The 15,213-nt window shown below is 37.6% G+C and overlaps 1 protein-coding gene across 14 annotated transcripts in view; it reads right to left on the bottom strand.

The window, feature by feature from the left end:
• The window catches only part of THRB (thyroid hormone receptor beta), a 379,102-nt gene that overhangs the window by 275,722 nt on the left and 88,167 nt on the right, over positions 1-15,213 (bottom strand). For 7 of the 14 annotated variants that reach the window (XM_045791644.2, XM_045791643.2, XM_087870165.1 and 4 more), the window contains exon 2: positions 5,884-5,980. The exons of the other annotated variants lie outside the window; for them this stretch is intronic. The gene's annotated coding sequence lies outside the window, so the exon portion shown is untranslated. The remainder of the gene's footprint in view (positions 1-5,883; positions 5,981-15,213) is intronic. 14 annotated transcript variants of the gene reach the window in all.

The following is a 15,213-nucleotide window of genomic DNA, read 5'->3' as shown; positions in this document are numbered from 1 at the left end:
ACATATATTAACTCCCAACTCGAGGAAGGGATATTACACTTACCCCAGTTTATCCAACGATGACCATTAATAGATATTTTTATATTCCTATAACACAGAAGAGAAAGACGAGGCCGGAAGAAGCTAAATACTTCACGGAAAATTACCCAGATTGTGTGGTAGAGTCAGAATTTGAAGCCAGGCCTATGAGATCCTGTGCCCATTTTCCTTGCTGCCTACTTGGGATAAACAGGTATTTGCCTGGGGATTTATGGGAAGTGACAGAAGTTTCAATATGATCTCCCAAAGCATACCTTCACTTGCCTTCCTTAAACTCAGCAGTATAGAAAGACAGTTGTCATGCATGTTCCCTTCCTAGACAAGCAAACAGATGCCATTTGTGGAAGATGAGCCTGCCTGTACAAGAATCAGCAGTTGAAGAGCTGAAGAGAGGGAAGGAACTTGACTTATTCCTAAACTTGGACTCCCAGTCTGGCGACTTGACAGATGGGGGTTTCCTTGCTTGTTGGAACCGTTCCCAAACCACCCCCCATAGCAGCACAGAACTTTGGGTGCGGATGGTATACCCCTCTTCCTTGCACTACATTTCACTCAAGGGCCATCTGAAGGGACGGTTTATCTGCTGTTTTCCTGAGCATTTGCAGATAAAACAATTTCATAACATTCTCGGAAGTAATTTGACTTATAACTTTCAGGGAGTTTCCTTCTTTCATTCAAATCGGTAAGAACATAAAGCAATGAAACATCCTCAATAGTGCCATGGCTTTCAGCCAGACATTCCTGACTTACAGGTCACATACTACAGTTTAAGGGGGTGTATGTGTATTAGCGCACAAAGGTGAAGACGACTCCTTCGGAACCCTTCAGAGATTGATATCACCCTTCTTCTAATTTCTAAGTACCCCCCTCCACTTCCTGCTATGCATTAGGGGAACCTCAGCATACTGGTCAGAGGCTGCGTAAATGTGTTCTTTGGTAGTCCCGAGTGTGTGTTTGGAATTACAACCAGTGTATGGGCTCCCTGCGAAGGAGCTGGAACTCTCTGGCAATTCATTTTTGGCATAGATGCCTCATATGCCATGCCCCATGAAGTCCATCACACAGCTGACTTTCAGCAAGATGTTCACTAACCATCAGTGAAGAGATTATTATTATTATTATTTTAAAGATTTTATTTATTTATTTGACAGAGACAGCCAGCCAGAGAGGGAACACAAGCAGGGGGAGTGGGAGAGGAAGAAGCAGGCTTCCAGCGGAGGAGCCTGATGTGGGGCTCGATCCCAGGATGCCGGGATCACGCCCTGAGCCGAAGGCAGATGCCTAACGACTGCGCTACCCAGGCGCCCCAAAGAGATTATTTTAAAAACTCGCTCTAGGATAACCACATACAAAAGAAAAAAGTTGGACCTTTTCCTCACACTGTACAGAAAAATTAACTCAAAGCAGATTCTAGACCTAAATGTAGAGCTAAAACTGTAAAACACTCAGAAGAAAATGTAGGAGAGAATTTTCATTACCTTGCTTTATGCAAAGCCTTTTTGGATAGAATGTCAAAAACACTAGCAACAAACTAACAATAAATTGGGCTTCATCAAAATTAAAAACTTATTCTAAGCAAAATAAGTCAAGCAGAGAAAGACAATTATCATATGGTTTCACTCATTTGTGGAACATAAGGAATAGCAGGGAGATTGGTAGGAGAAGGAAGGGAAAAATGAAGGGGGGGTAATCAGAAGGGGGAATGAACCATGAGAGACTATGGACTCTGGGAAACAAACTGAGGGTTTTGGGGGGGTGGGGTGGGTGGATGGGCCAGCCCGGTGATGGGTATTAAGGAGGGCACGTATTGCATGCAGCAGTGGGTGTTACACGCAGATAATGAATCATGGAACACTACATCAAAAACTAAGGATGTACTGTATGGTGACTAATATAACATAATAAAAATTTTAAATAAAAAAAACTAAAAACTTTTCTGCTTCAGTGAAGACCTTCAGGAAAGTGAAAAGACAATCCACAGAATGGAAGAAAATATTTGCAAATCATATTTCTTACAAAGATCTTATATCTAGACTAGGTAAAAAAAAAAAACCTTTTATAACTCAATAACAATAAAACAAATGACTCAATTAGAAAGTGGACAAGGATTAAACAGACATTTCTCCCAAGATGATATACAAATGGACAATAAGCACATGAAAAGATGCTCAACTTTTTTAGCTATGAGGGAAATGCAAATGAAAACCACAGAGATACCATTTCATACCCACTAGAATGGCTATCATCAAAAAGAGAGATAACAGCAATGTTGACAGGGATGTGGAGAAACTGGAATCCTCAGACACTGATGAGGTAGGGAAAATGGCACAGCTACTTTGGAAAAGTCTTACAGTTCCTTGCAACTTAGGCATACAATTACCATATAACCCAGTAATTCTACGTCTAGATATATACCCAGGAGAAATGAGAACATATGTGCATGCAAAAACTTCTACAAAATGTCTGTAGTAGCATTAGTCATAATGGCCAAAATTTAGAACAACCCAAATATCCAGCAATTGGTGAATGGATAAACAAAATGTACTGTTACCCATATGCTAGGGACTATTATTTGGCAATAAAAATGAATGAAGTACTAATATACACTATAATATGGATGAGCCCTAAAAGCCCCATGCCAGGAGACTGAAGTCATTCACAAAAGGCCATTCCATTTTCATGAAATGTCTAGTGTAGGCAAATCTATACAGACACAAAGTAGGTTAGTGGTGGCCTAAGGCAGGGGTGGGAGTGGGGGAGAAATGGGGAGTGTCTGCTAATGGATATCTTTTTGGGGTAGTGGAAATGTTGTAAAATTGACTGTGGGGATGGTAGCACAACTCTGTGAATGTACTCAAAATCAGTGAAGTGTATAATTTATATGGGTGAATAGGATAGTGTGTGAATTATATCTCAATAAAGCTGTTAAATATCTAAAAAGAAACCTCAATTCAAACCTTGGTTCTTAGCCCTGGCTGCTCCTTAAAACTACCTGGGAGGACTTCTAAAATCCCAATGCCCAGGCCAATCCCTAAACCAATTACATCAGAATCTCTCTGGGCAGGACCCTGTATTTTTTGCTTTCTTTGCCCAGGTGATTTCAAGGTGCAGCCAAAGGAGCAAGCATTGAGTTTGCCACTGAGGGGTAAAATGCAACAGTACTCACTCCCCTTATAGGTGTTTCTGCCTCGTGTCCTGTTGGGTGACATCTTAGACACTTTCTAGGAGTTATGAGTATGATGCTAACTGGCACCTTTAGGGTCACTCTCCAGAAGAGACCAACATTTATATGAAGGTACCGAATGGGTGCCCTCCTCTCCCAGAGGTCACTGAGGAGGGACATTATACTCTACTCAGTGGATACCTGAACTTCTGATTTTCTTTTTCTTCATAGGTAAACTGTGTGTGTATTTAGGCTTCTACGGCTCTTATTTGGCATCTTTGTAAAGCAGTGTTCAAAAAGGTGTTTTGAAATAAAATTCATGGAACTAAAATTTACCTAATTACTTGAGGAGTTTCTAAATCCCACAGTTTCAAAACTATTAATTTATTGCTATATCAGTCCAATCCACTGGATAGAAATAACTTATAGGGGCGCCTGGGTGGCACAGCGGTTAAGCGTCTGCCTTCGGCTCAGGGCATGGTCCCGGCGTTGTGGGATCGAGCCCCACATCAGGCTCTTCCACTATGAGCCTGCTTCTTCCTCTCCTACTCCCCCTGCTTGTGTTCCCTCTCTGGCTGGCTGTCTCTATCTCTGTCAAATAAATAAATAAAATCTTTAAAAAAAAAAAAAGAAATAACTTATAAACAGAAGCTGGGACTGCTGTTTTCCTTGTCATCAGTACCAGATCTAAAACACTGCTGAATGACCAATTGCACTCCCTTAAAAAAATGTATCAATTGTTTCTTTCCTATTCTGAAGCATAACTATGAGTCAAAACACTAGTTTATATGATTTAAAAAATAAAAATGTCACATTCCCCAATTTAGAAATCAGGAGTCAGGGCAACAGTTAGAATTTAGCATAGGCCATGATGAGTACCGGGCGTTGTATGAAGTGTGGAGTCACTATATTGTACACCTGAAACTAATATTACACCGTATGTTAACTACCTGGAATTTAAATTAAAACTTTAAAAAAACAGAGGAGAAAAAAAGAATTAAACATACAGTCACTTTCAGTTTTATGAAGGAAAAAGACTAGCTAAATATTTTAAAACATTAAGATACTGTTAATATAATTAAAAGCTGCTATCAAGTTTTAAGTAGTAGAATTTACTATCTGAGGGCAAAAAGAACAGCATTTTGGGACATGATAACACTGGATTTTTAAAAGAAAAAAACAGTGTTTGAGGATTGGCTTGGCATTTTTGATGCTTTGAAATCAGACTCTTGGGAATGGCCCATCAAAACAATTTATTATCTTGGATGTGATATGTAAATTGGTCATTTCGTTGCTTAGAGATTTGTTCTGCATTTCTGAAAGAAGACGCATAATGTAAAACCACATCCAGCCATCAGTGGGTACACAGAAACACTTTCTCTGTCTCTTTTGCTCTTTCATCCTTTGGCATGCAATAATGAATAAATGAAGAGAGCATATGTCCCTTGCAATCACAGAGTAATTTTTATCAGTGTTAATGCGCACAATGAAGCGGGTTCTTGCACTGAAGGCGCATTTTAGCATGTTCGGCAAGTCTTCTTTTATATGGAATTGATCTCTCATCATCTAGGGTGGCTGTTCTACTTTCAAAGGTGAACGACAGCTCATTCGGTCAAAATAAAACACCTGCTGGAGGAGCAGAAGTCATCTCTCTAGTCGATCAAGTTATTGTAATTGTAGCTTCTCCAGAAACATAAAAAATGACAGCAAAAGGATAATTCAAAGCCCCAAGTGCGCTCTATATTGTATTATAACTGATTATGTGGCAATGGCAAGAACGATGCGGAGTGGAGAGACTGAAAATACCTAGTGACGAATGCCAGGAATTAGCTCTTGTGTGTCAAAAAATGGGGTTGAACACCACTTTACAAAGATTCCAAAACATGAGTCATAGGAGCCTACATACACAGTTCACCTGTGAAGAGAGAGGAAACCAGAAGTTCACACAGCCACCCAGAAGAGCCTGATGTCCCTCCTCGGGACAAGGTAGGGCAAGGAGGCATAGACAAAGGAAAACGTAGATAATAAAAAATTCAGGTCATTTAAAATAACCACAAAATTCCACACCTAAATTTTTGTCAAATTTTGCTCCCCTCGGTCTACCCAAAAGGTACAATGGTGGCAGAAGCGACCAATTTGAGGTTATAACTCGTTTTTCCAGCCAAACGACACGATGGTCAGAAATGTATCATCAAAAGGAGAGACCTGTTACATAATTCAGTGCTGAGCAAAATGAAAATGCAGGGCCCTTGTTCAAAAATTATGAAGAATTTCAAGATGGTAACAGCAAAACCCTAACTAAACCAAGCGCAGGCTGCTGTCCAGGCAGCCAGCCCCGCCAACCGGTTAGAAATAAGGAGGCAGCATCTGCCAAACCTATACCTGGGTCTGTTGTCTTCTAGCTGGTGTAGCTTCTCTTGGCAGAACGCACACATACACAAACTCGACAGCTTAGGAGTGACCTTGTGTCATTTTCTCATTTTTGGAAACCAACACCCAGAGAAACTAAATGACTTGTCTAAGGTCATGAGTTGAATGACAGAGCCAGCACTAAATCCCAGGGAGCCCGACTCCCGCACTGACATTCTTTCCCCTATACCATGCTTCTGGTCTCCAGTTTAAATGTAAATAATTAGGAAATGCTAACTACAATAAAGGGGGCATTGAGGGGAGGACATTACCTCATCAGAACTTCCTTTTCAACTCTTCTGTGCAAATAATAAAATGCGGTCTAAAAATCCGTTTCAAATTCCTTTTCTGAGTCAACTCTTCCACGTCCTAGGGGAAAGACATCATATGACAGCTTCAGACACTGAAGCAAATTACCTTTGCTGAGAGCTTGCTTGAGCCCTTGGAGTTAACGATCACAGTCCAAGGTGGTTATTAGTGGATGGTTATGAGGCAACGCGTTAGTAAACTAATCAGTGTTCCTGTACAAGTACAAATATTTAAAATAATTCCGAGATAATTTGAACTTTAACACTAAGCTAGCCAAACGCATTTGTAATCTGAACCCAAGGTTCTAATAAGTTACTGCCTTTTGGATGTCCTTCAACATGAGGGACATTTTTAGAAAGATTAGCACTTGAGTGGAAACAAAGACTGACATTGTCAACGTAAACATGAGACCTGGAGCTTTTTTGTTTTTCTACAATACAAAATGCATGTGTCTTCCTCAGGTGTATGTGTAAATTTAGTGCATCAAAACGTCTGGTGCAAGGACAGCGTTGTTAAAAGGTACTGTACAAATCAAATAGAAAGGAAGCTTTAAAAGCTTATGAAAAACATCCAACCAGGTGATGAAAGAGTTCAAGGTAGGCCGGCAAACACCATGAAATGCAATAAAAAAACCCCACTGTTCAGAGAGGCAAAAGACACCTGTCAAGCCCCCTCGACAGGGCACAGGGATTAAGGCCAGATAGATCTCCAGTTCAAATCCCAGCTTCGCATATATTTTGTTTCTGTAAGCTGTGGCTAATTCATCTGCAAAATGGGGTTGATAAGAAAGCCAAACAGTGAGATCAGATGCTTTCTAGATGCCTCGGTGATCTCTGAAATCTACGATGCACACCCTTTAATTATATCTTATTGAGTTGCCCTCAGAATTTTTACTGGGGGGGGGGGGTTAAAATTAGTTTTGCATATCCAACGCTTTCCATAACTCTACGGTCTGTAGGTAGCAACAGGGAAAAACAAAATATTCTCTGGCTTGGATAAATTTTGGCATAATTATAGGTCTGGTGTGTGGAAAATGAGGGCCGGATGAAAATGGTGCAGAGACATGAGTAACCCAAAGAGTCTGAGGCTACAGCACTTAAATCTCATTAACCGCCAATTACCGTATTTATAATTTAACACAAAAAGGAAAAACACAAATGGGGTTTTGAAAAAAATCTCTTTTATCTAGACTTCAGCTTATACTTGGCCGTTACAGGCAGAATTAATGCAATAGGTTGAGAAAGGGAGTAGTTAGATTGAGAAATAAAAACACTTTTTGATAACATGTGAGGCTATAAAAATGGCTTGGCTGAATCTATTAACCAAAGATAAATAATACCCCGCAGGAGGAAAAGAAACAGCTTTTTCTGGATCATAAGGTCTGGCATGTTTTTAAAGAACTTGCTTTCACTAAAAATGTAACACATCCAATTTAAAGAGACATTTTTTAAATTCGTGATTTCATAACACTTTTGCATCTGAAATCTTGTCTCTGGTCTGGCAACACCATATTCAAGACTTTCATCAAAACATGGGGAGAAAAACAGTTCTTATTTATTTGTGTGGTTTCATTATTAATCTTCCTATTATTGCTATCTTTATTATTATTATTGCTATTCTTATTACCACTCCCACTAGTGCTGCTGTTACTACTACTGCATTCACATCTGCATTTCTCCATGACCACTGATGGGAATTCTAGTGAATAGCATTTTTCCTCCCTTCGGGAGGAAACTGTTTGTTTTCATAAGTAACTACAAAACAGTTTTCCAAAGTGAATGAATGTACTTTTTACCCTCCCCTCAGCAATATATGAGAATTCAAATTCCTCAACATTCTCACTGAAATTTGGTGTTATCCTTTTTCTTAATTTTCCCCATTCTAGAAAATATTGAGTGGTTTCTTTTTTTTTCTTTTTTTTTTATTTAAATTCAATTAATTAACATATAGTGTATTATTGGTTTCAGAGGTAGAGGTCAGTGATTCATCAGTCTTATATAACACCCAGTGCTCATTACATCACGTGCCCTCCCTCATGTCCATCACCCAGTTACCCCATCCTCCCACCTCCTCCCCTCCAGCAACCCTCAGTTTATTTCCTATGATTAAGAGTCTCTTACGGTTTGTCTCCCTCTCTGATAACATTTTATTGTTCAGCCCCCGAGTCTCTGGCTGGCTCTCTCTGGTGAGTTTATTTATTGTCTCTACCTTAGTGCCCTCCAAGGGCCAGAAGCTTCATCATGTGGAAGCTTATTACAAATGCAACCTATGGAATCCGAAGCTCTGGGGTTGGGGGCCAGGAATATGTGTTTTAACAAGCTCACCCAAAGATTCTGATGCTCAAATTTGCAGAGGAAGTTGACCCAAACGCCAGGGAACAGAGGAAGGAGGGGTGGGAGAGAACTGAAGAGAAACACCTGGAGCCTCCACCTGCAGACTTGACCTTGTCTGCTTCAGGGCAGGCTGCCAATGCCAAGGAGAAGAAAGCAGAGTCTGGGACAGGTCTGCAGGAAAGAGAGCTCCTTCCCGCCCCAGGATGTGGTTGCAGAGGCTCCTGCCTTCAGCTTCCAGCTTCCAGGAGGAGAGGCACCACCAGAATTTCCCCCAGCCACTGCTCGTCTCTTTTGCCTGCCAAATATTAAAAAGGACAAGACTCTTATTTTTCATCAATGCAGGCAAGTCAGATGGAATCAGCTATGATTTCTGAATTAGTATTTCTTAAGGTGTGAGGTTTATGCATTCAGGGACTCATTGATCCCCAGTCCCACCAAATCAAAATCTCTGGGGGTTTCAGGAAGCTTTAAAAATCACTCACTGTGTCGAATTTGGGTATTGTTCTTTTATTTTTTTGGCCTCACTTGACACTTAGTTTGGGATGAGGTTTCAGAATATACGCTCTAACGCATCTGTCTGTCTTCCCTCCCCTCCTTCTTTCCTTCTGTAATTACATGTTCTCAACAACACAAGAAAATTTAAAACACACACACACGGAAGAAAAAACGACCTGTACTTCCATCACCCATTTTGATAAATATAGTTAGATAAAATAACATGTATCGATGAAATAAATTAGGATATAAAATGGTTACAAAATATCCTTGAATAGATACCACAATATATTTTTGTCATCTATTATTAAACATCTAGAAGCTTTTGTCTAGATTTTCTACTTTATAAATAATCATCAGCAACTTTGTTAAAAAAAAAAACAAACAACCAAAAAAACGTTGTACTCCTTCCTGGCCAAATGACCTTCATGGTCAATTCTCAGAATTAGAATTTCTGGTTAAAAAATTGTCTTCCCTTAGAATGCTTGACACATTGCCAAACTGCCCCTAGAGAGAGAGTACCATTTAAGAACCATATTAGGTTGTAAATTGGTAAAGCCATGTTAACGACAATTTCATAATCTAGATGTGGAAAATCGAGTATATGTATACTTTAAGAACTGGGAAGTCCACATCATGGTATAAAACCTAGAGTGACTCTTTTTTTTTAAAAAAGATTTATTTATTTATTTGAGAAAGAGAGAGAGAGAAAGAGAAAGTGTGTGTGCACAAGCAGGGGGAGGGGCAGAGGGCTAGAGAGAAGAAGCAAACTCCCTGCTGAGGCGTCCGACAAGGGCCTTGATCTCATGACCCTGAGATCATGACCTGAACCAAACCCAAGAGTTGGATGCTTAGTCAACTGAGCTACCCAGGCACCCCTAGAGTGACTCTTGCTTAAGGAAATACTCACAATAGTAAAAAGTTGGAAATAACCTAAATATTCATCAATACAGGAACAAAGGGATAAATATAACACAGCAGTTAAAATATATGAACTAGGGGGGCGCCTGCGTGGCTCATAAAAAAAAAAATCTAAAAAAAAACTATGAATTAGATCTATATGTATCAACCTAGATCTATCTCAAAAACACAATGGCACGGTGATGGGTATTAAGGAGGGCACGTATTACGTGGAGCACTGGGTATTATAGGCAAACAATGAATCATGGAACATTACATCAAAAATGAAGGATGTACTGTATGGTGACTAACATAACATAATAAAAAATTAAAAAAAACCATAACGGCATAATGCTACATGCAAAAAATCTTGGTCAAAGCACACATACACAATGGAATTATTTATGTAAAATTTTAAAATTGTTTGTTTTTTCCCCCACATCGACATTTGCACTGGTGGTGCAAAATCAGTGGTGAGTAAACCTGTGGCCACATCACATGGATCTCGGCAGCGGCTCCAGTCACATAAATAGTCATTGTGCCTTTCACTGCACGCGCAATACAGTCTGACCCAAACCAGAAAAGCCAGTTTCATTCAAGAGTGTCTTTAATGAAGTAATAAAAATGATTTTACTTAACTCTCAACACTAGAACACTTTAAAAAGTATTCTGAGTGACACAATAGTATGAATATAGCCCTTCTGTTGCACATGAAAGTGTGATGATTGAATTGAGACCCGAACTACCTGCTTTCTTCATAGAACATCAGTTTTTAATTAAAAGAGTGAGTAAGAGACAAATTATGGTTATTCAGACTTGGGTGTTTGGCCCACTTTTTCTCAAAAGTGAATGAAGGAAACAACTGGCAGCAATTTTTGTCAATGATAAAATTTCAAGCTTTCAAATGAAAATTAGAATTTTGGAAAACTTATATCCACCACAGAGGGCTTGACAGTTTCCTAATATCTAAAGACCTTTCTGAGATCAGTGGAGACGTAGTAAATAGAATCTTGAATATTGTATGCTAAAATGTATCTACATCTGGAAGATCTGCATTACTCATTGAACCAATTTTTCCTAAATGGTAAGTGCACGATGTTACACGACCATGCATGAGTAAAATATCCACTCAAAGTGTAAGATAAATGAATAGATTCAGTGTGATGAAATACAAAAAGTTCAGTGATATGATTTTAGATTCTACCTTACAACTACCTGTTTAGAAACTACCAGTCGGTAGGGTGCTTAGGTGGCTCAGTTGGTTAAGTGTCTGCCTTTGACTTAGGTCACGATCCCAGAGTCCTGGGATCAAGCCCCACATTGGGTTCCCTGCTCAGCGAGGAGCCTGCTTCTCCCTCTCCCTCTGCCTGCTGCTACCCCTGCTTGTGGTCTCTCACTCTCTCAAATAGATAAAATCTTAAGGAAAAAAAAGAAACTACCACTTGTTGAATTTGGATGTACTATCAAAGTAGAAATTTTGGTTATCAGGAAAGGCTATTAAGATACGTTTCCCTTTTCCAACTACATAACTGTTTTTTGGTGAAGTATATGAAGAAAATCAATCTTCAAACAGAATGAATTCAGAAGCAGGTATGAGAATCCAGTTGTCTTCTTTCAGGCAAGACATTAAATTTTAAAACAATGTCACTCTTCTCAATAATTTCTTTGCCTTTAGAAAATGTAGTTGTCAAAAAATATTTTTTATGTTAACACATAAAGAGTTTATATTGCTGTTTTAAATGAATTACAAATATTTTAAATGTTTCTGTTTTAATTTCTAATGTGGTAAATATAAACATGAACACACAAAAGTTCTTTGGGGAATCTCAATACTTTTTAGGAATGAGCTCAAACAGTTTGAAAACTGCCAATGGAGGGAGAGGACACACAGAACCTCTTATATTATTTTCTACACTTTTCCCTATGTATGTAACTAAAGACAAAAGAGTAAAAAAGCCTACCAGCAGGTTATAAGGATATGCAAGAGCCTAAATCCTTAACAAACCTAAGAATTATCATTAAAGGAACAAACCTTGTGAATTTGAGAGTAAAAAAATGTTACGTCATGATTTTAATTTGTCCCTCTTTCATTATGTGAGTTTGAACGATTTTACATATTTTACCGTTGATGTTAATTCTTTTTGTGGGTTGTCCTATTTGTATTCATTTATTTACTTGTTCTTTCAACATATATTTGTTGAACATTTTATATATACCATCTTACTTCTAGGTAGACCTGGCATATAGCTGTGAACAAGTCCTAGAAAGTCTATTGCAGGAGTTGGCACACTGTGGTCTATGGGCCAACTTTGTCCCACTTTCTATTTTTGTCAATAAAGTTTTCTTTATGCATTGTCTATGGCTGCTTTTGTACTACAAGGGCAGAGTTGAGTAATTGTAACAGAACTGTGGTGCCTGCAAAGCCAGAAGTATTTACTATTTGTCCTTTACAGAAAAGGTTTGCTGGCCTTTGGTCTTGTGGATTCTATAGGACTGCTATCTCTTTCCTTCATATTTCTAAGACTGCTTTATATATTAAAAAAAAAAAAGTCTCAGGATGCCTGGGTGGCTCAATAGGTTAAGTGCCTGCCTTTGGCTCAGGTCATGATCTCAGGGTCTGGAGATCAAGTCCCGCATGGGACTCCTTGCTCAGTAGGGAGCCTGCTTCTCCCTCTACCTGCCACTCCCCCTGCTTGTGCTCTCTCTCTCTCTGACAAATAAATATATAAAATCTTTAAAAAAAAATCTTGTCTTGCAGATATCTTCCCATCATCTTTATAGTCTGTTAATTTTGTTTGTGATTTTTCTTCATTGCATAGAGTATCACATTTTTTGATGAAACTTGATCAAATCTTTTAATATAATTATTCTTAACCTTTTGGGAGCGTTGATTTTTAAATAAGTTATTGGTTATTTTTGCTTTTCAATTTATTTCGCATGAATTTTTAGATTATTTTGTCACATTATCGCAAGACTCCCTTGGTGATTCTGATTCCAGATGCATTCAGTTGTTGGATCACATTGGGGAGAATTTAATGCCTAAAATATTGATTCTTTTTGTTGAGTATAGAATATTTCCCTGTTAAATCTCATCTTCTTCCAAATTATTTAATTTTTTTTTCAAGACAGTCTTACACATTTTTTTGGTAGTCTTATCCATTTATTTTTATAGTTAGTCCTACTAATTTTTATTTTAGGGCTGCTATTGTGATATGTGGGTTTTTCTGTTTATTTTTAAATTGATTATAGCTAATAAGTACTTTATTTTTCTATATTTATTTTTGTAAGGAGTATAGTGAAAAATTTTGTAATACTAAAATCTTGACCATTCTAATAGCTTTTTTTTTTTCAGTTGGTTCTCTTAAATTTTCAATAGAGACGAATGGTGATTTTTTTTACTTCCCCTTTCCAATCACCTTATCTAATTTTTTCCTTGACAATAAATTTGCAATCCTCCTCTTGTTTCTCAGTTTAATGAAAATACATATATAGCATTTTACAATTGCAAAATTTAATCTTTGTTTCAAATAAATAACTCCATCATTTTAAGTAGACTTCTATGTTTCATTAAGAAATTTCATCAGCAATGTATATTAAATCAAGTTCTTTTCAAACATAGACATGATAAAGTTTTTCTCATTTAACCTATTAATAAGATGAATTATAACAATAGACTAATAGTAAAATTTCTTATGTCCTTAAGAACCAATTGTTTGATTACGTTTTGTTATTGTTTTTATGTCTTGCTAGATTGAATTTGCTCATATATTACTTGAGGTTTTTCAACCTATAAGGTTGATTTATAAGGTTTTGGTGTCACCTTTGCTGGGATTGCCCTCTACTATAAAAGGAATTGGAACAGTCACATCTTTGTTCTACTCCTATAATAGTTTACAGCTGTTAAGATTATAAATTTACACAAATATGTCAAAAAAGGGGTACATAGAATGAAGATCATGAGAATGAGATATGGTACAAATTTCCTGCATTAAATAATCTAGAGAGTTATTATAATCAGGCAGTTAAAAATAGCAACAATAATAATAGAGTCAGATTTAGATCTTAATTTCTTGTTAAATGAGGGCAATTGTGAGGTGCCTTTCACCCCTGCACATAACTACTTGTAGATAAAGCAATAAAGTTCTCCTGTAAGCAGTGAATTAACACTTCTTCTAGGTCTATGAGAATAGCCATGGATTGAGACCAACTACAGAGTTTAATCCATGATATTAACACATCCGAAGAAAGAAAAGGTCAACCCTTGGAGTATGACCACTTTAGATAAACTGAACTCAGAGAAAACAAACTTTGGCAGTGGGAGCTGGGTGCTGTCAGCAGGGAGGGGACAGAGAATCCAAGAGTTCTAAACATCCAGTTACCAGAATTGTGTTCCATAGTGGTGGTACAGGCATTTCCTCAGGCCTCACCATGCCCTAGAGAAAATGTCCTTCAAGATTATGGCCTTTGCTGATTCCATGTACACCAGCAACTTTTGGCTTACGAGTTCTGCAATCTAAGATGATTGTAGAAAAGTTAGAGGAAGTGCCTAGATCTGCAGATCAAGAACATTTTTTCTGCTAGGAAACATCATCCCTCTGTTTTCATGCAAGATTCATTCCAATGGGTATCTCCATGGGACATGTATGTAATACTAGACCCACTAACTGAAACTGCGCTTCTTTCTTTCTGATTTGAAATGTTATTAAATTAGTGTGGCATTTTTAGCTGGATAATTTCAAATACATTCTAATTTATAAAAGAATAAAATAATTTGCTACCTTTAGTAGTTTGAGCATTAGAAACAAAAAACATACAACATACCTCACTGTTCACAACTACCTATCCATGTGGATCTGGACCCTCTAACGGGACAGTTGAGAACTGTTGGGCTGGATAATTCCAATGGCATTTCCATTCCATGAATCTATCAGCCATTCCATCTAACATGATAAAAGAGGATTTCTTAAAGGAGATATCATTTGGCATCCATTCACTTTTCCCTGAGGTTATCTTTTGTCCATTAACCAAAGGTATCAAAGGATCCTGAAAAAATTCTAATTCTCACTCTTGGTGAAGTTTGCTACTGATGAATAGCTATTCTATCCTTAGCTCTCATAAAGGAATTCATGGATAATAGTATATTGAAAATATTTGACCCAAGTTATTTGTATCAGTAAGGCCCATCTCTAAAGCTATGAGTTTTCTATGTGATTTAAAATATGTCATCTTTAAAAAAATACAGATAGAATGAAATCCTAAGAGAATAAAAATGAATACAATGAGTATTCTGCCAAACTGAACTATATAAATTTGTTGATACTATTTTTTTGCTGAGTAATAGATATATTTTGATCTATAGGACAGAAACATCAAATACCAGCAATTTTATCTAACCCATCTCAACCATTAAAGGTTCATCAGCTTATTTTCTCTTATAGAGTAGAAATGTATCCATCAATTTACCAATGTCAAGAAAATCAGACTGAAACAAACTGGTCTTATTTTTTTTCTCAATTATTGAAACATAATGCTTCTGGGAAGGAAATGACATTTGTTTTATGATTT

This window comes from Ursus americanus, chromosome 20 (genome assembly GCF_024610735.1).
Source record: "Ursus americanus isolate L20-20 chromosome 20, mUrsAme1.1.p, whole genome shotgun sequence".
Taxonomy (NCBI): Eukaryota; Metazoa; Chordata; class Mammalia; order Carnivora; family Ursidae; genus Ursus; species Ursus americanus.
The sequence above is the reverse complement of the archived record's forward strand: the minus strand, read 5'-3'. Positions and strand labels throughout refer to the sequence as shown.